Raw genomic sequence first — 26,295 nt, forward strand, 5'->3', positions numbered from 1 at the left:
ATAGTCTTCCGATCCATGTGAGAGACGGAACGGAGACTCTATCTCAACCTTAAAGTCTTTACTGAAGGCTCATCTCTTCAGTATGTCCTATGATTGAGTGTAGTCCCTCTCAACTGGGATTCTCTGCCTCTGACTCTATTACGGGGGCTGAGTCAATGGCTTGCTCACGCTCTCTCATCATTCCTGTCCTCGAGATCGTGCGGTGTGAGAGATCTTCGTGGGCTATACTGGGCCTTGTCACAGGGTATTAAGTTCGTGGTCTTTTGTCCCGGGGTAACCTTGGTCAGGGCCACAGTGTCCCTCGACCACCCCTGTCTCAGTCTCCAGTATCTATGCTGCAAAAGTCCATGTGCCACGGGGCTAGGGTATGTCTGTCATATTTGGTGTAATTCTCCTGTCTATCTGGTGTCCTGTGTGATCACAGATATGCTCCCTCTAATTCTCCTCTCTCTCTGTCCCCTCCCCCCGCCGCACCTGCTGTCTTGACCTCTGAATGGCTTGGCTATAAAAGCCAACTGACATTTACTACTGAGGTGTTGACCTGTTGCACACTGTATAACCACTGTGATTATTATTTGACCCTGCGATCTGGTCTTAATGGCCATGTAGTCTTATAATCCTGCAGATTCGTGACTGTTATATTTTCACCATCACTACGGAGAAAACGGCCTTAACAGCAATTTTTTTTCTCCAGATTGACAGGCCGCATTTGACATAAAAACCACAGTGGGCCGTTAAACTAGACTATTCACATGCCCCCTACCGATTGTGTTTTTTTGTTAGATTATCTGCGTTGTTTGTAACTTTGTTTTTTTTACTCATTTTGTACATAATGTTGCCACTACCGTCTCTTATGACCGAAAATAACTTCTAGACATCAGGACTGCGAGTACTCACCACAAACTAGCAGAATCCTTTTTCTTCTTTCACGACTCTGATGAGCCCAAGGTAGAGGATATACGGCTCCCTCGGGAACAGGCTCTGAGCCCATGATCTGTGTGAAGAGGAGGCAGAGAAAGAGAGGTCGGAGAACGAGCTGCCTGCTGAGAATTCAAGGTGCGATCGAATAAACCCCCACTTCCTTCAATTCTGCTAGCAAATGTGCAATCTTTGGACAATAAAATGGACGAGGTATGTGGAAGATTAAACTACCAACAGAACATTAAAAACTGTAACATCTTATGATTCACGGAGTCGTGGCTGAACGATGACAACATACAATGTAATGCGTAACATCTTATGATTCACAGAGTCGTGGCTGAACGATGACAACATACAATGTAATGCGATGTACCAGCAGGATAGAACAGCGGCGTCTGGTAAGTCAAGGGGCGGCGGTCTATGTATTTTTGTAAACAACAGCTGGTGAACAATATCTAAGGAAGTCTAGAGTTATTGCTCGCCTGAGGTAGAGTTTCTAGACCACACTACCTACCGAGAGAGTTTTCATCTATATTCTTTGTATCTGTTTACATACCACCACAGACAGAGGCTGGCACTAAAACAGCATTGAATGATCTTTATTCCGCCATAAGCAAACAAGAAAACGCTCACCCAGAGGCAGCGCTCATAGTAGCCGGGGACTTTAATGCAGGGAAACTTAAATCAGTTTTACCAAATTTCTATCAGCATGTTAAAAGTGCAACCAGAGGGAAAATAACCCTGGACCACCTATACTCCACACACAGAGACGCATACAAAGCTCTCCCTCGCCCTCCATTTGGCAAATCTGAACCATAATTTCATCCTCCTGATTCCTGCTTACAAGCAAAAATTAAAGAAGGAAGCACCAACGATTAGATCAATAAAAAAGTGGTCAGATGAAGCAGATGCTACGCTACAGGACAAATTACACTGAAACATGCATAAGAGCACCAGCTCTACCGGAAGACTGTGTGATCATGTTCTCCGCAGCCGATGTGAGCAAGACCTTTAGACAGGTCAACATTCACAAGGCCGCAGGGCCATACGGATTACCAGAACGTTTACTGCGAGCTCGTGCTGACCAACTAGCAAGTGTCTTCACTGACATTTTCAACCTCTCCCTGTCTGAGTCTGTAATACCAACATATTTTAAGCAGACCACCATAGTGCCTGTGCCCAAGAACACTAAGGTAACCTGCCTAAATGTCTACTGACCCGTAGCACTCACGTCTGTAGCCATGAAGGGCTTATAAAGGCTGGTCATGGCTCACATCAACACCATCATCCCAGAAACCCTAGACCCACTCCAATTTTCATACCGCCCCAACAGATCCACAGATGATGCACTCTCTATTGCACTCTACACTGCCCTTTCCCACATGGACAAAAGGAACACCTATGTGAGAATGCTATTCATTGACTACAGCTCAGCGTTCAACACAATGGTGCCCTCAAAGCTCATCAATAAGCTAAGGACCCTGGGACTAAACACCTCCCTCTGCAACTCAATCTTAGACTTCCTGACGGGCCGCCCCCAGGTGGTAAGGGTAGGTAATAACAAATCCGCCACACTGATCCTCAACACAGGGGCCCCACAGGGGTGCGTGCTCAGCCCCCCTCCTGTACTCCCTGTTCCCTCATGACTGCACGACCAGGCACGACTCCAACACCATCATAAAATTTTCCGATGACACAACAGTGGTAGGCCTGATCACCAACAAACAACGAGGCAGCCTATAGGGAGGAGGTCAGAGACCTGGCCATGTGGTGCCAAGGCAACAACCTGGCCTCCTTAATCACCCGACTTCAACCCAATTGAGAGAGTTTGGGATGAGTTGGACCTCAGAGTGAAGTAAAAGCAGCCAACATGCTCAGCATATGTGTGAACTCCTTCAAGACTGTTGGAAAAGCATCCCAGGTCAAGCTGGTTGAGAGAATGCCAAGAGTCTGCAAAGCTGTCATCACGGCAAAGGGCGGCTACTTTGAAGAATTTAACATTTAAAATATTTCATTTGTTTTACACTTTTTTGGTTACTACATGATTCAATATGTGTTATAACATAGTTTTGATGTCTTTACTATTATTCTACAATGTAGAAAATAGTAAAAAGAAAGAAAAACCCTTGAATGACTAGGTGTGTCCAAACTTTTGACTGATACAGACTGATACCAGCTCCTTGACTGGTGTAACCGAGTCAGGTTTTGTTATGAAATTTATGAATAATGACTAAATGATGAATACATTTAACGTAGAACTATAACTAACAGAATACTACCCTGTCACTGTATGATTGTATGAAACTTATTAGAACAATAAAACTAACTCTTATGTGTGTAGTTTTAGTCAAGAAATAGAACAAGGACTTTCTGTTCCTTTTTTAGTATTTAAGCAGGGTGCAAGTGTGAAAGGGAGTTAACGTCAGACAAGCTGGACTACTGTGTTCCTTACAGGACATTCTGTCCCCACCCAGGGAGGGGAGAGACCTTGGGCTTGAAGTAGATTGCATAACAGGTGGCAGAAAATGTAGGAGAACACTTGTGGACCATATTGTTTCTGAGAGGAGGAGGGACATTTATGACGAAATGTGAGGTATATAGACCAATGTACAGGAAATGATAGGCAGCGCGCTCTCGGAAATAAATTATCTGACTATTGTACCTGGGCCTCCGTCTGATTCATTCCAACCAGTTTCCTACAGATTCTCGGTTTCAGGCTGAGTAATTCATTCAATTGGGTTTATGAACACTGGGAACATAATTCTCTTGACAGCTTTTTCAGTTCTGCCCACACATGTTCTATGGGAATGAGGTCAGGGTATTTGTGATGGCCACTCCAATACCCTGCCTTTATTGTCCTTACGCCATTTTACCACAACTTTGGAAGAATGTTTGGGGTCATTGTCCATTTGGAAGACCCATTTGCAACCAAGCTTTAACTTATGTCTTGAGATCTTGCTTCAATATATCCACAGAATTTTCCCTCCTCATGATGCCATCTATTATGTTAAGTGCACCAGTCCCTCCTGCAGCAAAGCACCCGCCACAACATGATGCGGCCATCCCATGCTTCATGGTTGGGATGGTGTTCTTTGGCTTGCTAGACTCCCCCGTTTCCTCCAAACATCATTATGGCCATTATGGCCAAACAGTTCTATTTATGTTTCATCAAACCAGAGGATATTTCTCGAAAAAATACAATCTTTGTCCCCGTGTGCAGTGGCAAACCATAGTCTGGCTTTTTTATGGCGGTTTTGGAGCTGTGGCTTCTTCCGTGCTGAGCGGCCTTTCAGGTTATGTCGATATAGGACTCGTTTTACTGTGGATATAGATACTTTTGTACCGGTTTCTTCCAGAATCTTCACAAGGTCCTTTGTAGTTGTTCTGGGATAGATTTGCAATTTTTGCACCAAAGTACATTCATCTCCTTCCTGAGCGGTATGACGACTCCGTGGTCCCATGGTGTTAATACTTGTGTACTATTGTTTGTACAGATGACCGTGGTACCTTCAGGTGTTTGGAAATTGCTATCAAAGATGAACCAGACTTGTGGGGGTCTACAATTTTTTTTCTGAGGTCTTGGCTGATGTCTTTTGATTTTCCCATGAAGACAAGCAAAGAGGCACTGAGTTTGAAGATAGGCCTTGAAATATATCCACAGGTACACCTCCAATTGACTCAGATGATATCAATTTGCCTTTCAGAAGCTTCTAAAGCCATGACATAATTTTCTGGAATTTTCCAAGCTGTTTAAAGGCACGGTCAACTTAGTGTATGTGAACTTCTGACCCACCGGAATTGTGATACAGTAAATTATAAGTGAAATAATCTGTCTGTAAACACATTATTAGAAAAATGACTTGTGTCATGCACAAAGTAGATGTCCTAACTGACTTGCCAAAACTATAGTTTGTTAACAAGAAATTTGTGGGGTGGTTGAAAAACGAGTTTTAATGACTCCAACCTAAGTGTGTGTAAACTTCCGACTTCAACTGTGTGTGTGTGTGTGTGTATATATATATATATATATATATATATATATATGCATATACACATTTTAAAAGACTGATATATATATATATATATATATATATATACACACACACACACACAGTTGATATATATGCATATACACATTTTAAAAGACTGATATATATATATATATATATATATATATATATATGCATCAGTCTTTTAAAATGTATTATAGATTGCTTAGCCTTATCTTACTGGCCTGGGAGAAAGCAATCAGATTGTCTGGCCATGTTGGATTGATCCACGTGAAGCAATATATTATACAATTCTCTAGGTCCCTGCTCTTGCCAATCTTCATTTTTCAACCTTTTTGTAAAGCACACATATATAGAATAAATGAACTGCGTAATACACCCTGTTTATTATTACTTTCACAATGCCAAGTAAGAGTACTACATTTAGTGCATTTGGATAATTAAAATTGTATTTCTGCATATCATTCATGCAAAGACAGATTGGTCGTTGAATTTTGCTTTTGTGATATATGTTCTTAAAATGGTAAAAGAAGGAATCTAAAATAAATATTATTATAATAATAATAATAAACCCAAGCAAATGCAGGTAAAAATATTTTATCTCCCATCACCGCACTCGGTGTACGCTTATTGTAAATCAAATGCAAAACTAAAAGCTAAACATAAAAAAATAGGCTGTATTTGTGCTCAGAATCTTGTAAATTGGGAGCATACATTGTTTAAACTCATACCAATTATTTGCTATTTTCAAAGCACCTCTCTACAATCAACAACTGCACTCCATAGTTTAGCTCCTTAATAGGACAAATAAATGATGCATTAAAACAGTTATTGAAGGTAGGGAGGGAAGGAGATGGAAAAGAGAGAGAGAAAAATAGAGAGGGGGTGGTGAAGAAAAGAGAGGTTGGCTGACTGATCGATTATGGCTTCACTCAGAGCTCAAACAGAGCCTGAGCAATTCCATAAACTATCTTCGTAATGGCTGCAGATCTGACTTTTCTCTGACATTTTCTTCTCCGGACTAAAAATCCCAAAGTTTCTGCTCAGATCACATTCTGCTCATGGAATGTACAAGATGGCGCCGACGGAGATGGTCGCCATCTTACAAGCTCCAACCCGACTTTGCTATTTGGTGACTTCTTTTGTGTTTATCTTTACTTTTTCAAGCACTTTTGGACATCAGATCGACAGTTACTAACCTTGATTTCCACATGAAATCTAACTTCAACTACCCCATTGTTTGGGATACCTAAACGCCATAGGAGTAAACATGGAAGACGGGCTGGATTCATGGTGAGACTGAGATGAAGAGAAAATCGACCGGCATCCCCCTCCTTTTATTGGCAAATGTCCAGTCACTTGAGAGTCAGATGGATGAGCTTCATTCGAAAGTCTCCTTTCAAAGAGACTTGAAAATGTGCTATATTCTATGCTTTACAGAGACTTGGCCGACTGGATCTATGGATATAGAACCTTTTATTTTCTCTTTGTAAACAGCAACTGGTGCGCTGCTTTGAGTGTGAAGGAAATCACAAGCATTTGCTCACCTGACACTGTTGCACTGCTTCCAGTGTGAATGAAATCTCGAGCATTTTCTCACCTGACAACTTAAACACCTCATGGTAAGCTACAGACCTTTTTATGTACCAAGACTGGTCTCATCCATAATTATCACTGCTGTCTACATCCAACCACAAGCCACCACGAAACCGCACACCCAGAGGCAATGTTTGCTGTGGGAGGAGACAGGCTCAGTACAAAAGGGGTCCAATTGTCACACCCTGACCATAGTTTGCTTTGTACGTTTCTATGTTTTGTTTTGTCAGGGTGTGATCTGAGTGGGCATTCTATGTTGGATGTCTTGTTTGTCTATTTCTATGTCTGGCCTGATATGGTTCTCAATCAGAGGCAGGTGTTAGTCATTGTCTCTGATTGGGAACCATATTTAGTTAGCCTGTTTGGTGTTGGGTTTTGTGGGTTATTGTTCCTGTCTTTGTGTTTGTGGCACCAGATAGGACTGTTTCGGTTGTTTCTTGTTTTGTAGATTGTTGTATTTTCATCTTTATTAAAGATGTACAAAACTAACCACGCTGCATTTTGGTCCGCCTCTCTTTCCCCAGAAGAAAACCGTTACACCAATGGAGCAGACATGAGGCTAAAAGACTGTTTTATTTGTACAGACTGAGATATGTTCTGGGATTCATCCGATAACATTGAGGAGTTTACCAAATCAAATCAAATTTATTTATATAGCCCTTCGTACATCAGCTGATATCTCAAAGTGCTGTACAGAAACCCAGCCTAAAACCCCAAACAGCAAGCAATGCAGGTGTAGAAGCACGGTGGCTAGGAAAAACTCCCTAGAAAGGCCAAAACCTAGGAAGAAACCTACAGAGGAACCAGGCTATGTGTGGTGGCCAGTCCTCTTCTGGCTGTGCCGGGTGGAGATTATAACAGAACATGACCAAGATGTTCAAATGTTCATAAATGACCAGCATGGTCGAATAATAATAAGGCAGAACAGTTGAAACTGGAGCAGCATCACGGCCAGGTGGACTGGGGACAGTAAGGAGTCATCATGTCAGGTAGTCCTGGGGCATGGTCCTAGGGCTCAGGTCCTCAGAGAGAGAGAAAGAAAGAGAGAAGGAGAGAATTAGAGAACATACACTTAGATTCACACAGGACACCGAATAGGACAGGAGAAGTACTCCAGATATAACAAACTGACCCTAGCCCCCCGACACATAAACTACTGCAGCATAAATACTGGAGGCTGAGACATCAGTCACGGCCTATATCAAATCAAATCACATTTTCTTGGTCACATACACATATTTAGCAGATGTTATTGCAGGTGTAGCAAAATGTTTGTATAGGAGCGAGAAGCAGAGCTGCCATAGCTGTCGGCGCCATCTTACTTTTAAGTTCCCGGTGACCGTCCAAACCAAAACCATGGATTACAGACAGTATCTGCACTGGGATAAAGGCTAGAGCTACCGCTTACAAGGAACGGGACATGGACATGGACACATTTAAGAAATCACACTACGACCTCCAACGAGCCATCAAACATGCGCCTGCCAGGCCAGACGCAAAACCAGGGTGTGTTCTCAGAGCATGCGCAGACCAGCTGGCAAGTGTCATCACTGACATTTTTAATCTCTCCCTGTCCCATTCTGTAATCCCATTATGTTACATGCTAACCACTATTGTCCCTGTTCCCAAGAACTCCAAGGTAATCTGCCTGAATGACTTTTGTCCCGTAGCGCTCATATCTGTCATTCTGCCCCTGAACAGGCAGTAAACCCACTGTTCCTAGGCCGTGATTGAAAATAAGAATTTGTTCTTAACTGACTTGCCTAGTTAAAAACTTCTTCGATATAGGGGGCGCTCTTTTAATTTTTGGATAAAAAAACTTTCCCGTTTTAAACAACATATTTTGTCACGAAAAGATGCTCGACTTTGCATATAATTGACAGCTTTGGAAAGAAAACACTCTGACGTTTCCAAAACTGCAAAGATATTGTCTGTGAGTGCCCCAGAACTAATGCTACAGGCGAAACCAAGATGAAATTTCATACAAGAAATGCCCCAGATTTTGAATGCGCTGTGTTCCAATGTTTCCTTATATGGCTGTGAATGCGCCAGGAATGAGCCTACACTTTATGTCGTTTTCCCAAGGTGTCTGCAATTTTGCGACGTATTTGTAGGCATATCATTGGAAGATTGACCATAAGAGACTACATTTACCAGGTGTCCGCTTGGGGTCCTCCGTCGAAATTATTGCGCAATCCCCAGCTGCGTCCACTTTTCCATTAGGTTCAGAGGAGAAAGGCAACTGCCACGAATGATTTATCATCGAATAGATATGTGAAAAACACCTTGAGGATTGATTCTAAACAACGTTTTCCATGTTTCTGTCGATATTATGGAGTTAATTTGGAAAAAAGTTCGGCGTTGTAATGACTGAATTTTTGTTTTTTTTTCTTAGCCAAACGTGATGAACAAAACGGAGTGATTTCTCCTACACAAATAATCTTTTTGGAAAAACTGAACATTTGCTATCTAACTGAGAGTCTCCTCATTGAAAACATCCGAAGTTCTTCAAAGGTAAATTATTTTATTTGAATGCTTTTCTTGTTTTTATGAAAATGTTGCCTGCTGAATGCTAGGCTTAATGCTATGCTAGCTATCAATACTCTTACACAAATGCTTGTGTAGCTATGGTTGAAAAGCATATTTTGAAAATCTGAGATGACAGTGTTGTTAACAAAAGGCTAAGCTTGTGAGCCAATATATTTATTTCATTTCATTTGCGATTTTCATGAATAGTTAACGATGCGTTATGGTAATGAGCTTGAGGCTATGATTACGCTCCCAGATACGGGATTGCTCGATGCTAGAGGTTAAATAAAGGTAAAATAAATAAAAAATATTTTAAAAATCATGAAGTGCTTTGAAAGGCTGGTCATGACACACCTCAACACTATCATCCCAGATACCCTGGACCCCTCCAATTTGTTTACCGCCCCAACAGGTCAACAGATGAAGCAATCTCAATTTCCCTTCACACTGTGAGGATGCATACACTACAGCTCAGCGTTCAACACCATAGTCCCGCCAAGCTCGGGAATGTGGGACTGAACACCTCCCTCTACTAATGGATCATGGATTCCCTGAAGGGCCAGCCTCTGGTGCTGAGAGTAGGCAATAACACCTCCACCATGCTGACCCTCAACACAGGGACCCCTCAGGGGTGTGTACTTAGTCCCCTCCTGTACTCCATGTTCACCCATGACTACATGGCCACGCACGACCCCAACACCATCATCAAGTTTGCTAGCACCACGACAGGCCTGATCACTGCAGGCGATGAGACAGCCTACAGAGACCTGGTAGAGTGAAGCCAGGACAACAACCTCTCCCTCAATGTCAGTAAGACCAAGGAGCTGATCGAAGACTCCAGAAAACAGGGGGGAGAGCACACACCCATCCACATCAATGGGGCTATAGCGTAGCCGGTCGAGAGCTTCAAATTCCATGGTATCCATATCAATAAGAACTTAACATGATCCACACACACAAGCACAGTCGTGAAGGGGGCACCACAGAACCTCTTCCCCTTCAGGAGGCTGAAAATATTTAGCATGGGCCCTCAGATCCTCCAAAAACTCTACAGATGCACCATTGAGAGCATTTTTACTGGCTGATCACAGCTTGCTATGGCAACTGCACTGTCCTCAACCGCAAAGCGCTACAGAGATTAGTGCGGACGGCTTAGTACATCACTGGGGCTAAACTCACAGCCATCCAGGACTTCTGGATGTATCAGAGGAAGGCCCAAAGAATTGCTAAAGACTTCAGCCACCCAAGACATAGACTGTTCACTCAGCTAGCATCCAGACAACGATAACAGACCAACCAACACAGCTTTTACCCCCAAGACAAAAGATTGTACATAGTCTTATCGGTAAATAGCCCACCCAATTATACCTACCTCATCTCCATACTGTTTTTATTTATTTACTTCTCTGCTCTTTTGCACATCAATATCTCTACCTGTACATGACCATCTGATCATGTATCACTCCAGTGTTAATCTGCAAAATTTTAATTATTTGCCTACCTCCTCATGCCTTTTGCACACAATGTATATAGACCTTTTTTTCCTACTGTGTTATTGACTTGTTTATTGTTTACTCAATGTGTAACTCTGTGTTGTCTGCTATGCTTTATCTTGGCCAGGTCGCAGTTGCAAATGAGAACTTGTTCTCAACTAGCCTACCCGGTTAAATAAAGGTGAAATACATTTTTTTTTTTTTGCTAGTTAATAGTTCATAGTTAATCAAATGGTTACTCAGAGTATATGCATTGACCCTATCTTGCACCTATTTTTAAAAACTCACAAGACTCACTCACCCACTCACTCACTCACTCACTCACTCACTCACTCACTCACTCACACTACACTGACACTCACTCACACAAAAGCACACACACACATGCACACCAACACATCATATGCTTTATTTTACTCTTATCATTCCTGATGTGTAGTCACTTTACCTACCAGCTCTCACAGCCTCATGACAGAATTAGACATTCAACAATGTTTCTCAAATGTTACGTTTTGAAGTTGTTCCAAACATCACATTTCAAAGTGGTTAAGGTTAAGTTTAGGTATTAACTCCAAATTTGTAAGGTGAGGCATTAACTCTGAATGGTTAAGGTAAGAGTTAAGGTTTAGGATAAGCTTAAAACAAAAATATCAAAAACAACTTTCTATCACTGGATTCAAACTTGCAACCTTTGGAATCAAAGGCAGATGGTTACACCAATCCACCATCCCCATCCACGTCCACAACGCTTGAGCAAAACCGAAACCTACTTCAAAGTAACAGCGCTCACTGCTGTTGTCCCTCTTGAAACTAGGGCACTATTTTTATTTTTGGAAAAATAACGTTCCCAAAGTAAACGGGCTATTTTGTCAGGACAAGATGCTAGAATATGCATATAATTGACAGCTTAGGATAGAAAACACTCTAAAGTTTCCAAAACTGTAAAAATATTATCTGTGAGTAAATAATATTGCCTGAGAAAAATCCAATCAGGAAGGGACTCTTATTTAGAAAGCTCTGCGTTCCTATGCGTCCCTATTGAGCAGTGAATGGGATATCAACCAGATTCCTTTTTCTATGGCTTCGCTAATGTGTCTAGTGTCACAAGACATAGTTTCAGGCTTTTATTTTGAAAAATGAGCGTGAAGGACAACATTGCGTCAGTGGTCAGCTGGTGGCTCTCAGAGTGATTTGTACGTAATAGACAAAGGCGGCCATTGTGCCTCTCGCTCCTACTGGGAAGCCAACTGTCCCGGTTGATATATTATCGAATAGATATTTGAAAAATACCTTGAGGATTGATTATAAAAAACGTTTGCCATGTTTCTGTCGATATTATTGATCTAATTTGGAATATTTTTCGACGTTGTCGTGACCGCAGTTTCCGGTGGATTTCTCAACCAAACGTGAAGTACAAACGGAGGTATTTCGGCTATAAAAATAATTTTTATCGGACAAAATGAACATTTGCTGTCTAACTGGGAGTCTCGTGAGTGAAAACATCCAAAGCTCATCAAAGGTAAACGATTTAATTTGATTGCTTTTCTGATTTTCGTGACCAAGTTGCCTACTGCTAGCTGGACATAATGCTATGCTAGGCTATCGATAAACTTGCTTTGGCTGTAAAGCATAATTTCAAAATCTGAGATGACAGGGTGATTAACAAAAGGCTAAGCTGTGTTTCACTATATTTCACTTGTGATTTCATGAATATGAATATTTTCTAGTAATATTTTTTGTCCGTTGCGTTATGCTAATTAGTTTCAGTTGACAATTCTACCGGATCCGGGAGGGGTAGTTCTAAGAGGTTATGGCCGGTTTCCACCTCACCTCCCGGTGTCCTCAGACATGGATGGACGTTGAAATCTGACTTGAATCGAGGGTGACCTGGCTACACTTTACTCCTGCCTATACAGTGCCTATCATAAGTTTTCACATCACTTGGATTTCTTCACCTTTTATTGTGTTACAAAGTCTGATTAAAAAAATGTATTTTAATTGTCATTTTTGTGAACAATCTACACAAAATACTCTGCAAGACATTTTATATTTTTTGAAGGATTTATGAAAATTCAAACACTTATCTAATCAAGGTATTCGATACGTTTTTAACTTCTGAGTCAATACATGTTAGAAACACTTTTAGCAGTGGCGCTGGTGAGCAGCAACCCGTGAAGTTGTGTTCTCTGCTCCTGTCTATGGCAAACAATTTACTATTAATACTTCACCAACACCTCTCCTACCACGTTCATTTTGTAACATTTAATTTGGAATCAAATCCAATTCACTAATATGGCAATTTTTCCTGACATTTTTGGCCTTTTCATCATAAAATGTATAAACAACAATGGCCACAAGCTAAAGCCTTGGGCTTCGAGGACACTGACATGCACTCTGACCCCACTGACCTAGCCAAGGTAATGGTGGCTATCATTAAGGTGGAGTCACTATCCACTGACCTATGCGCACAAATAGCCACTCTCGAGACAGTAGGCAGATTGCGGCCTAACCTGTTCATAACTAAACTGCTACAAGAAATTCTAGGCTCCCATTACACTCCCACCCTTGACCGTGTACTCAGAAGCTTACAGTCTGCACCGAAGAATGGGAAGCCGCCCGGACCCATCTTAGTCAAATTCCACTACTTTCAAGAGAAGGAGGATGTCCTCCTTAAGGCATCATAAGAGGCTCCCATCACCCACGACAGTCAGAAGATTTGCATTTACCTGGACTGCACCAGCGGCAGTCATGAAGATGAGATCAGCCTTCAAAGAAGTGAGGGGGCTCCTACATCACTGCCGGGACACCAAGTTCGGCATTCTCTACCCAGCAGTGTTGAAGGTCACTACTCCCTCTGGCGAGCACAAGACATTTGTGGACCCAACCAGGGACAAAGAATACATCGTTGTCAACCTACATCCATCGACAGGAGGACTAGTTAGTCATTGTAGGCCCATACTCAGCCTAGGCCCATACTCAACTAAGAACCAACTATCTAGTGAACTCATGTCTTGATTAGACACATGCCTCCACCCTGCCAAAAATAACAATTATTCTTCCAGTAACTCAATATTATGAACAATGATAATATAGTTTGAATAGTATTTTATTTACAGTACATGGCACAATTATCTCTTACCAACCAGCTGCGGCTGGACTGCTTTGGTACCAGGTGGCTCGGTACTAATTAGCCAGGTCGCTACATAAGACTAACCACTGAGCTCTCTATTTCCATGCCTTAATAGGATACCCTACCAGTATATTGTGAGTATGTTTAAAATCTATTTTTTAAGTCATCACATATGGATGGGGTTGGTCACAGGGGGTGGGGTGAGGAGGAGAATGGACATCCAAGTCTAGAAAGATCCAGACTGATGCCCAACAACTTAATTTCAAAATCAGGCGCAGTAATCTACTAATTTCTAGAATCCTATAATTTGGCTGATCCATGGAAAAGGAGCAGTCCTTTGCTAAACAGTACTCCTTTCTTTCTCCAGTCTACTCTAGGATTGACTTTTTCCTGCTGGACAATGGAATACTTCCTTTTGTAACTAATAGGCATTATCACAGAATCGTTATCTCAAACCATAGCCCTGTCCAGCAAGATATCCACTTTACAGACAGTACCTCATTACAACATGCGTGGAAACTTGACCCACTACTAATATCCTGTAGTGCCTTTAAAATATACATATCAACTCCCATTGATGTCTTTTTACAGATCAACTGTAACCCTGACATGTCTTATTCTGCTGTGTGGGAGTCGTTTAAAGCATATCTAAGGGGCCAAATTGTTTCATACAGTATATGACAACAAACAGCTCACTAAAAGCTTACCAGCGCTATCTCAACTCCTTCTAGATGTGGACAACAGATGTGCCTCTTCTCCGACTCCTGAACTCTTCAAAGAGAGACTGCTACACCAATCAGAATTTGACAATCTTTCCACTAAACAAACGGATCAGCTTCTGTTTAAGTCTAGGTAGACATTTTATGAACACGGGGAGAAAGCTGTTAAGGTGTTATCTCACCAGCATCGACAATCTGCTGCTAGCAGCACCATACCTGAAATCTGTGTTTCAGCTGACTTAACTTCTACCAATCCCAAAGAAATCAACAATCAATTTAAGCAATTCTGTTCTGCTCTTTACTCGTCAGAGGCTCTTCCTGACACATCTCGTACGCATGCATTTCTAGATTTCTAGACAATCTGGACATTCCCTAAAGCTCCTGGGCCTGATGGCTTCCCTATTGAATTTTATAAAGCATTCTCCTCCAAACTATCCTCTATCCTCAGCTCAATGTACAATTAAATCCTTTCTCAACAGAAACTGCCCCAGACACTTTCCCAGGCAACTATTCCGATTTTGCTTAAAAAGGACATGATTCCCCTAGACTGTGGCTCATACTGTCCTATAAGCCTCTTGTGCTACAATTATAAAATTCTCACTAAGGTCCTCTCACGCCGTTTAGAGACAATGATGCCTAATATAATTAACTCTGACCAAACCGGCTTTATCTCAGGTAGGCAATCTTTCTATAATATGGCTATAATATGGCTATTTAACATCTTTATTCTACACACTCAACTCGACAGCCAGTGGTGTAAAGTACTTAGGTCTCTCTAGATATACCTTTCTCATTAGAGGATTTGACGTGGTATACCCAATACCTTCTGCTAACTGATTAATGGGGAGGAGCACACTTTTTGTAATGGTTTAACTTATAACCAGAGAATGTCCCAAAACCTTGAAGCATGTCCAAGAGATAGAGTATAGACTCCACAGGGTTAGAGATGTCTAAAAGACGAGTTATGTCACCCCTTAGGATTCCCTTAATACTCTCCTCTACCCTCAGGGCAATAGCAAGAGGCTCAATAGCCATATCAAATAGGAAAGGGGATAAACAACAACCCTGCCTGGCCCCTTTGTGGAGAGGGATTGAGCTGGAGATAACATTGTGGGTTCAAACAGATGCCACTGGGGACGAGTACAACATTTTAATCCAGGAAAGGAATGTAAGGAAAAACCCAAATCTCTCTAGTACTGTAAATAGATATTGCCGCTCAAACCGGTCAAAAGCCTTCTCAGCATCAAGAGAGATTGTGACCTCTGGCTGTCGACAGTGGTGGAAAAAGTGCTCAGTTGTCATACTTGAGTAAAAGTAAATATACCTTAATAGAAAATGACTCAAGTAAAAGTGAAAGTCACGCAGTAAAATATTACTTGAGTAAAAGCTTAAAAGTATTTGGTTTTAAATATACTTAAGTATCAAAAGTGGAAGTATAAATAATTTCAAATTCCTTATATAAAGCAAACCAGATGGCATCATAATTGTCTTTATTTTTTTAAATTTACGGATAGCCAGGGGCATGCTCCAACACTCAGACGTAATTTACAAACGTAGCATGTGTTTAGTGAGTCTGCCAGATCAAAAGCAGTAGGAATGACCAAGGATGTTCTCTTGATAAGTGTGTGAATTAGACAATTTTCCTGTCCTGCTAAGCATTCAAAATGTAACTACTACTTTTGGGTGTCAGGGAACATGTATGGAGTACAAAGTACATAGTTTTCTTTTGGAATGTAGTGAAGGAAAAGTAAAAGTTGTCAAAAATATAAATAGTCAAGTAACGTACAGATACCTCAAAAAACTCCATACGTTTTTACCTAAGTACTTTACACTACTGGTGTTACGTCCGTTTGAATATCAATAGAAATGGCATCTTCCGTGGCTCTGTTGGAGTGGTAGTCATATTGGAGTGGGTCCAGTGTGTCTGGTATGTTGGCCTAGATGTGGGAAATGGTCTGCCTCTCGAAACGCTTCATGATGACTGAGGTGAGTGCAATGGGGCAATTTGGGCATGTCACCTTGTTTTTTGTGGGCACTGGAATGATAGTGGTCTCCTTAAAGCAGGTGGGGACTACAGTCTGTGACAGAGACAGGTTGAAGATATCCAAAACTTTTCCCCGGCTGTATGAAGTAACACAAAACATTTCCTGGGCTAATGATGTAAGTAATAACACAAAAAAAACAGTTTCCTAAGAGCTAGAAGCACAGCAGCCCTGTCCGTTGGCGCCATTAAACTCTAGATCACCTTTACTCCACACACAGAGACACATACAAAGCTCTCCCCTGACCTCAATTTGGCAAATCGGACCATAACTCTATCATTCTGATTCCTGCTTAAAAGGAAAAACTCAAACAAGAAGTACAATGAATGAAGCGGATGCAAAGCTACAGGACCCTTTCGCTGCGACAGACTAGATTGAGTTCTGGGATTCATCCAATGGCATGGAGGAGTTTATCACATCAGTCACCGGCTTCATTGAGAAGTGCATTGGCAACTTTATCCCCACAGTGATCATACTTGCATAACCCAACCAGAAGCCCTGGATTACAGGCAACATCCGCACTGAACTAAATGCTAGTGCTGCCTCTTTCAAGGAGCAGGACACAAACCCGGGCGCTTATAAGAAATCATGCTACGCCCTCCGACGAACCATCAAAAAGGCAAAGAGTCAATACAGGATGATCAAATACTACAACACCGGCTCTGGGCTTGCAAACCATCACTGGTTCTAAAGAGAAACCCAGCCGAGGTGCCCAGTAATGCGAGCCTACCAGACAAGCTAAAGTACTTCTACACTCACTTCGAGGCAAGCAACACTGAACCATGCGTGAGAGCACCAGCTGTTACTGATGACAGTATGATCTTGCTCTCCGTAACCGATGTGAGTAAGACCTTTAACCGCTTAAATGTAAAGTCCCCATATTGTGGGACACTTTTTATTTATTTTATTCAATTCAGTATGGTATGAGAATGGTAGCCCCATCTGCAAAAGCAGGGTGTCTGTGGAAAGCTGAGTGTCTTGGCCATTGATCGGTACCTTCAAATCTTTGGTGTGACTTACTACCATATATGAGCATACGAATGTATAAGGGCAGGCTGAGCCGATAATCTCATTTCAAGATGGCTGCTCCCTACATACCGGTTTGTGTTGTGAAGCATAAATAAAATAAACACGGAATACATTGATACACATCGAATGCCGGGACTCCACAGATCATGCGGCTATCTTATTTGTCTGCTTGTGACCGATTGTTATTGATCACCAGCCCCAAGAGTTTTCATGAAACAGAAAACATCTTACAAGGTAAGATTCAACTTGGTCTGTGTTGAGCTATTGCTACATGGGGGTATAAAATTAGTAATTTGCTTGGTAGGAACACAACTAGCCTATTGCCAATGTAATCTGATGATGTATTACTTAATGGCAACTTTGAATGTCCACCGAGTGACTATATCTTTGCGCATCAAAAATATGTTGCCTGCTTACATGCTGTACGCATCCATTACACAGGGGATTGGCTACTATGGCACATTGACAGTCTTATAGCCAATGAGATAAGCTTTCCAGGGATATGCAGTTGACCTAGGTGGCACAAAGCAAGGCCTAGAACCTTTTACGCAAAATGTGAACTATTGCTACCTGGTTCAGAGACAAGACGCACAGAGCACGCTACTGTAGATTACATTGTAAACAGATTTCATCGCTTTCATTTCATTACTTTAGCATAAAATATGTCTTCTCAAGGGGAAAAAAGGTCAAAACTAAGAATATCGAAAAGGAACCTAGAAAGAAGGTAGCTATGAATAAATATACTGACATAGAAGCTTTGAAAAAAATCGTCGGACTCGGATCAGGGGAGCAATTTGGTCAACGAGGATTTCGATTCGGGCGACAAAGATTTCTAGAAGTATTGGATTCACTTTTAGATCTGTAAGTAAATTATTTTCATTACTTTATATAGCTAATTTACTATATGTATTTCATGTTTCATAAGTTGTCTGCTTTTTGTGCTTTGGATTTAGTTTACATAGGCCGACAGTTGAAGTCGGAAGTTTACATATACCTTAGCCAAATACATTTAAACTCAGTTTTTCACAATTCCTGACATTTAATCCTAGTAAACATTCCCTGTCTTAGGTCAGTTAGGATCACCGTTTTATTTTAAGAATGTGAAAATTATTTATTTCAGCTTTTACTTCTTTCATCACATTCCCACTGGGTCAGAAGTTTACATACACTCAATTAGTATTTGGTAGCATTGCCTTTAAATTGTTCAACTTGGGTCAAACGTTTCGGGTAGCCTTCCACAAGCTTCCCACAAAAAGTTGGGTGAATTTTGGCCAGTTCCTCCTGACAGAGCTGGTGTAACTGACTCAGGATTTTAGGCCTCCTTCCTCGTACACACTTTTTCAGTTCTGCCCACACATTTTCTATAGGATTGAGGTCAGGGCTTTGTGATGGTCACTCCAATACCCTGACATTGTTGTCCTTTGGGCATTTTGCCACAACTTTGGAAGTATTCTTGTGGTCATTGTCCATTTGGAAGACCCATTTGCGACCAAGCTTTAACTTCCTTACTGATGTCTTGAGATCTTGCTTCAATATATCCACACAATTTTCCTGCCTCATGATGCCATCTATTTTGTGAAGTGCACCAGTCTCTCCTGCAGCAAAGCACCCCCACTACATGATGCTGCCACCCCAGTGCTTCACAGTTGGGATGGTGTTCTTCGGCTTGCAAGCCTCCAACCTTTTTCCTCCAAACATAACGATGATCATTATGACCAAACAGTTCTATTTTTGTTTCATCAGACCAGAGGACATTTCTCCAAAAAGTACAATATTTGTCCCCATTTGCAGTGGCTTCTTCCATGCTGAGCGGCCTTTCAGGTTATGTTGATATAGGACTCTTTTTACTGTGGATATAGATACTTTTGTACATGATTCCTCCAACATCTTCACTACGTCCTTTGCACTTTTCACACCAAAGGACTTTCATCTCTAGGAGACAGAACATGTCTCCTTCCTGAGTGGTATGATGGCTGTGTGGTCCCATGTTGTTTACACTTGCATACTATTGTTTGTACAGATGAACATGGTACCTTCAGGCATTTGGAAATTGCTCCCAAGGATGAACCATACTTATGGAGGTCTACAATTTTTTTTCTGAGGTCTTGGCTGATTTCTTTTGATTTTCCCATGATGTCAAGCAATGAGTCACTGAGTTTGAAGGTAGGCCTTGAAAAACATCCATAGATACACCTCCAATAGACTCATAATTATGTCAATTAGCCTATCAGAAGCTTCTAAATCCATGACATAATTTTATGGAATTTTCCAAGCTGTTTAAAATGCACAGTCATTTTAGTGTATGTAAAGTTCTGACCCACTGGAATTGTGATACAGTGAATTGTAAGTGAAATAATCTGTCTGTAAACAATTGTTGGAAAAATTACTTGTGTCATGCACAAAGTAGATGTCCTAACCGACTTGCCAAAACTATAGTTTGTTAACAAGAAATTTGTGGAGAAGTTGAAAAACAAGTTTTAATGACTCCAACCTAAGTGTATATAAACTTACGACTTCAACTGTATGTAACAAGGGATTTCAATGTTAATTCCAAAGTAGTTATGGTTGTCACACCCTGGCCTTACTTTGTTTTCTTTATTATTTTGTATGTTTATGGGTTTTGTATGTTTATTGGGCGGTCTCCTGTCTACGTAGTTTTGTTTGTCTATGGTTGCCTAGATTGGTTCTCAATTAGAGGCAGCTGTCTATCGTTGTCTCTGATTGGGAACCATATTTAGGCAGCCATATTCTGTATTCTGTGGGTACTTTGTGAGTGGTTGTTTCCTGTCTTTGTGTTCTATGCACCAAATAGGACTGTTTTGGGTTTTGCCACGTTTGTTATTTTGTATTTGTGTAGTGTTCACGTTATCGTCTTTTATTAAACATGTTGAACACGAACTACACTGCATTTTGGTCCTCCTCTCCTTCGACGGAAGAAAACCGTAACAATGGTCTATGTTTCATATTAGTTCACTGTTTGCTGTTCTACGTTTCATCCTTGTAACTTTGGAGAGGCCACTAAACGCTCATGGCGGTCATTTAATTGTGGTTCTCAATTCTGCTTTTGTCTCCAAAGTGTTACTGTTTGCATTGTGTGTGAGCTTCACACCTTCTATGTGAGTCACTGTACAGATAACATTTAGGCTTGGTGTTTTTACTTTACAGTAATGTTCTTTTGTAAATTTAGTCAATTGTAATTCTGTGTCTTACAACAACATATCCCTTTATTTTATTCACCACAGAGTGGAGGATTTAGAGGATTTGGATAATGATGTTTGGGAGCCACCCCTCCCCAGCAAGCGCTCTCGCAGGTCAATATTTTCATCCCCCACTGCTATGTCAATCACCCTGTCTGATGGTTTTACATCCACTACTCCGCAAAGGCCCCACTCCTCTTCAAATTCCCCCACTGCAGTTTAATCACCCCGTCTGTTGGTTCTACATCCACTACTCCGCAAAGGCCCCACTCCTCTTCAAATTCCCCCACTGCAGTTTCAATCACCCTGTCTGTTGGTTCTATATCCACTACTCCGCAAAGGCCCCACTCCTCTTCAAATTCCCCCACTGCAGTTTCAATCACCCCGTCTGTTGGTTTTACATCCACTACTCCGCAAAGGCCCCACACCTCTTCAAATTCCCCCACTGCAGTTTCAATCACCCCATCTGTTGGTTCTATATCCACTACTCCGCAAAGACCCCTCTCCTCTTCAACCACCCCCACTGCAGGCCCTGGCACCAGTCTCTTCTCTGCAAGTTCATCTGGAGGTGCGGGGGCAGGGTGTCACGACTTCTGACGAAGTCGTTGCCTCTCCTTGTTCAGGCGGTGCTTGGCATTCGACGTCACCGGTCTTCTAGCCATCATTGATCCATTTTTCATTTTCCATTGGTTTTTGTCTTGTCTTCCCACACACCGGTTTTCAATCCCATTCATTACCTGTTATGTATGTAACCCTCTGTTTCCCCTCATGTCTTTGTCAGAGATTGTTTTTTGTCAGTGTAGTGTTTTTGTTGTATAGGTGCGCGACTGGTCTTCGTACCCATATTTGTTTATGTTCCTTTTTCTGTTTAGTGTTATTGTAACGGCTTTCTTCTACCTCCTTCTCTGACGAAGAGGTGGAATAAGGATCGGACCAAAATGCAACGTGGTTCGTTCGATACATCTTTAATTATGACGAAACACGAACAATACAATACAAAACAACAAACGTCGAAAACCGAAACAGCCCTGACTGGTGCAACAAACACAGAGACAGGAACAATCACCCACAAACACACAGTGAAACCCAGGCTACCTAAATATGGTTCCCAATCAGAGACAACGATAATCACCTGACTCTGATTGAGAACCGCCTCAGGCAGCCACAGACCAATCTATACACCCCACACAACCCCAAGACGAAACACACTACAAATAAACCCATGTCACACCCTGGCCTGACCCAATAAATGAAAATAACATAAGAAATATAGACCAGGGCGTGACAGTTATGGAGCATGTTACTAGGACATTATTAAAAGACTCCATTTTACACTCTGTTTGACTCTCCTGCGCCTGACTTCCCTGCCACCTATACACATATGCCTGACACAGGGAGGAGATCTAGGCCTCAACAGAAAAGATGGAGAGGCAGTGGAAGCAGCACAACAGAGGGAGATGAAACTGAGGACAGGTAGCATACAGATGATGAGGAGCCAGAACAATTTAGGTTTAAATCCAAGCGACCTGAAGGCCCCCAGGTGGTTAGTGATGAAACATGCACCCCTTTACAGCCGTTTTAGGGCTACTTTATCACCTCTGTACTGGGAACACTAATTAGTAATACCAACAAACAAGTATGGAGACAAGAAGCAGCAGGGGGGGAAGGAAGATGGGTGACATGTTCAAATGCATATCCTTGGTGATTTACATGGGATTGGTAAAGGTATCAAGGCTAGTTGACAACTGGAGCAAGTCCCAATTTATCGGTTCGAGTTCCCCACCTCCATTATGAGTGAAAACCGATTATTGGCCATCAACCGTACTCTTCACATGAGTGACCCACAATAGGATCAGGAAAATGACCAGAAGAAGGGGCCTGTACAGTTTGATCGTCTTGCAAGAGTCAAGCCCCTTTATCATGACATGGTGGAAGCATGCTAAACTTACTTCCAGCCTGCTCAAAATCTATCTATAAATGAGCTTATGGTTGCCTTAAAGGTTTCAATTGTCTTGAAGCCTCTGTCTACATGTGGAACTTTTCCATCTATGAAGGCAGTAAAGGAATATTTCTAGTCAGTTGTACAACCTAATGCATTCAACTGAAATGTGTCTTCTTCATTTAACCCATCCCTTCTGAATCAGAGAGGTGCGGGTGGCTGCCATAATAAACATCGACTTCTTTGGCGCCCAGGAACAGTGGGTTAACTGCCTTGCTCAGAACTACAGATTTTGACCTTGTCAGCTCAGGGATTCAATCCAGCAACCTTTCGGTTACTGGCTCTAACCACTAGGCTACCTGCCGCCCTTAGTTATTACTCTGGGCCTTAGTTATTACTCTGTCATGCAGCTTATAGACTTCTCCTTACTTGGCAAGCTCTTTGTGGACAACCCCATGCTTTTCATAGACCTCTTAAAAAATAAAATAGGGGCTTGTGGCACCATTCGTCCTGACAGAATCGGTTTCCCCAGGACTAACAAGCTGCTTTTTGTTAAATGGAAGGACACTTGGGAAGTAACCATGCTCACCACTGTCACATTCTGACCTTTATTTCCTTTATTTTGTATTCATTATTTAGTATGGTCAGGGCATGAGTTGGGGTGGGCAGTCTATGTTTGATTTTCTATGATTTCAGGATTTCTATGTTTCGGCCTAGTATGGTTCTCAATCAGAGGCAGGTGTCATTAGTTGTCTCTGATTGAGAATCATACTTTGGTGGCCTGGGTTGCACTGTTTGTTTGTGGGTGATTGTCTATGTTAGTTGCTTGTGTCAGCACAGTCCTTATGATAGCTTCATGGTCTTTATTTGTTTATTGTTTTTGTATTCAGTGTTCAGTTCTTTCTTTAATTAAACATTCATCATGAACACATACCACGCCGCATTTTGGTCCTCTGATCCTTCTCGCCTCTCCTCTTCAGATGAAGAGGAGGAAGATCGTGACAACCACATAGCAGAAGGCATTCAATAATGACTATGTCTTAAAACCTCTTAAGGATTGGACCCTTTTTCCCCCATTTTTTGCGATTCCCAATATTGTGGAAATGTGAAATTAATCTAGAATATAACACATTCGTTCTGATAAAAGATAATACAAATAAAAACACCAATCCCGTAGAAGTTAAGGAAGATGAAAAATGGGTGAGGAAGAATGTCCCCATTCCTGTTTCTTTGAAGGTCTACAATGCCAGCATGGGGGTGTCTATCTTATTCTCTGATAGGCTACTACCAGTTCCTCCACAAAACCAGGAAGTGGAATCAGACTTTTCTTTTACCAGTAAATGCTCCACTAAATGCTTTTATTCTCCACAAGCAGAGGACCAAAGTAAAAGGTTGGCCTCCCAGTCGGCCTTCCGAGAGCAGCTGATGTTGGAAATGACTGAAATGGGGTCCAAAGCAACTCAACCATCACAAGACTCCCCACTCAAGGTGAGCGCCACTGTCCAACACACACGCCAAAAGACAAAAAGGAAGAACTGCAAGCATTTCACAAAACACAGGGGGAAAACAGGGTGAAAGGCCAGATCGTCTGCCCAAAATGCCAGTTCCTTTCTTTGTTTCCTGGCAGAGAGGAACTGCTTCAAAGACTATCACGACATACACAAGCAAGGATGAAAGTGAAATCTAATTATCTACACCTGAGATTTAAAACGAATGCGAATGCCATTTGTAAATAGTTCCGCTTATTTATATTTTTTGCACCATTTTTAGCAAAGGATATGTGTGTAACCAAGACATTTGTATATCTGTTGCTTTAAATTGTTTTTGTAAACAGCTGTGGGACCAAGTCATTGGATATGCCTAGGCTAAACGTTCAGGCACGTTGGAGAGGTTGAAAAAACACTTGGATATCCTCTGTATGTCCCCTGAAACCGTCACAATGTTTGAGAGAGGTTGATGTTGTAGAAATGTAGTTTTTATAGTGAGCAATAACTGTTAGGCACATCCCAAATGCAAAAACCGTGCAATTACCATACCTTTGGTGAGGTTGAAAGGACACTTGAATGTACCCTGGATACCCCATAACACCACCACAATGTTTGAGTGAGGTTGATATGGTAGAAATTGTATTTTTATACTGACAAAATAGCAATTAGGGATTGCAAATATGTAATAGCACTGGAATGATCTAATTTACAGACATATGCCACTTCGGAGAGGTTTAGGGACACTTGGAAACCAGAATATACTTAACCACTTGACACACCACACATCTGCTCATTTCTAATTGTTAGGTCTATCAATCCCATTTTTTCTTCTGATATTGATCACATGTTGTGGAAGCCATCTGATGTGTTTCCAGCTCTTGTCATCAATAATTCACTTATAGCTTGTCAATGAAAGATGACTTTCACGATAAAACATGTGTTATTTTGTGTGTGATTGATCTTGTGTATTCTGAACTATGTAACTCCTATCTATCTTCTGACCATAATCTCCCAGACATCTTCTTTCCAGATAAACCAAGGTTTTTCATGTCAGAATCATGTAATTACACATGAATAGCGGTTACTTTTGGGTATGTCTATTTAGACAGAAATCTACATTTTGCCTTTACATTTAAGAGTTTTTAAACAGGTTAACATTCACAGACAGATTACCAGGACACATATTCAGATAATGTGCTGATCAGCTGGCAAGTGTCTTCACCCCTCGGACAGGATACACAGGATATTACAGTAACCCAACATTAGTGTGAATAATAGGTATTAGATATATGCTGTATTGTTAAATCAACCAAATGGATTGAACACATTAGGCAACAAAAAGTTAACACAGAATTACGGAAAATAAAACAGCATTTTGGGGGAAAATGAACAGTAATTTCATAGGGTGTTCTACTCAATGTGTTGTTGTCAATACCTGCCTGGCCAATGTGTGTCTTCCTTTAGAATGAAGTAGCACATGGGGGCAGCAGGTAGCCTAGTGGTTAGAGCGTTGGGCCAGGACCCATTACAGTGCAACACCATCCAGGAAAGATGAGACAGTGTGATCCGTGGCCTGATCATATACCTTGGCGAGAGGGTTGAAGACGTTATTACAGAATACAAGGTAAAGGTTTTTTATTTTTGTATCCTTATTTAACTCTAAATGAGGCATCACCATTTGTTTCCCTCTCCTCCTCAAGTTGCACAGTTAATGTAATAGCCTAGTTTGTTATTTCTTAATTTTTTCACTCAGGATGCTGATGACAACATGATCCAAGAGGACCTCGTTCAGCATGTGTTGAATGTGTTCACTGTGAAGTATCTGCACCAGAATATAGTGCATGGGATCTGCATCAAAGGAGCAGAGGTCATGGCTGGGATTCACAGTGTTATAGTCATGTACCTTGCTTTTGGGCCTCATCTATGGCTTAAATCTAAGGTACCCCAAAGAACTGAAATATACCTTTGAAGTGTTCCAAAAAGTATTCTTGGAACTTGATGATCTCAGGACCTTCCCACGGGTCCAAGCTCTAAAGATGAAGTTACTTGTTTTTAGCGATATCAAAAGATATCTATGAGAACTCTCAAAGGGCCACTCACAATCTGTGATCTAAACCCTACTCAGTAAGCTGAAAAGCTAGTTGCTAGGTGGTGTAGGAGCTACAGTTTACATGATGCTCTTTTTCAGGTGAAGTCATGAGAC

The sequence above is a fragment of the Oncorhynchus masou genome, chromosome 11, assembly GCF_036934945.1.
Source record: "Oncorhynchus masou masou isolate Uvic2021 chromosome 11, UVic_Omas_1.1, whole genome shotgun sequence".
Lineage (NCBI taxonomy): Eukaryota > Metazoa > Chordata > Actinopteri > Salmoniformes > Salmonidae > Oncorhynchus > Oncorhynchus masou.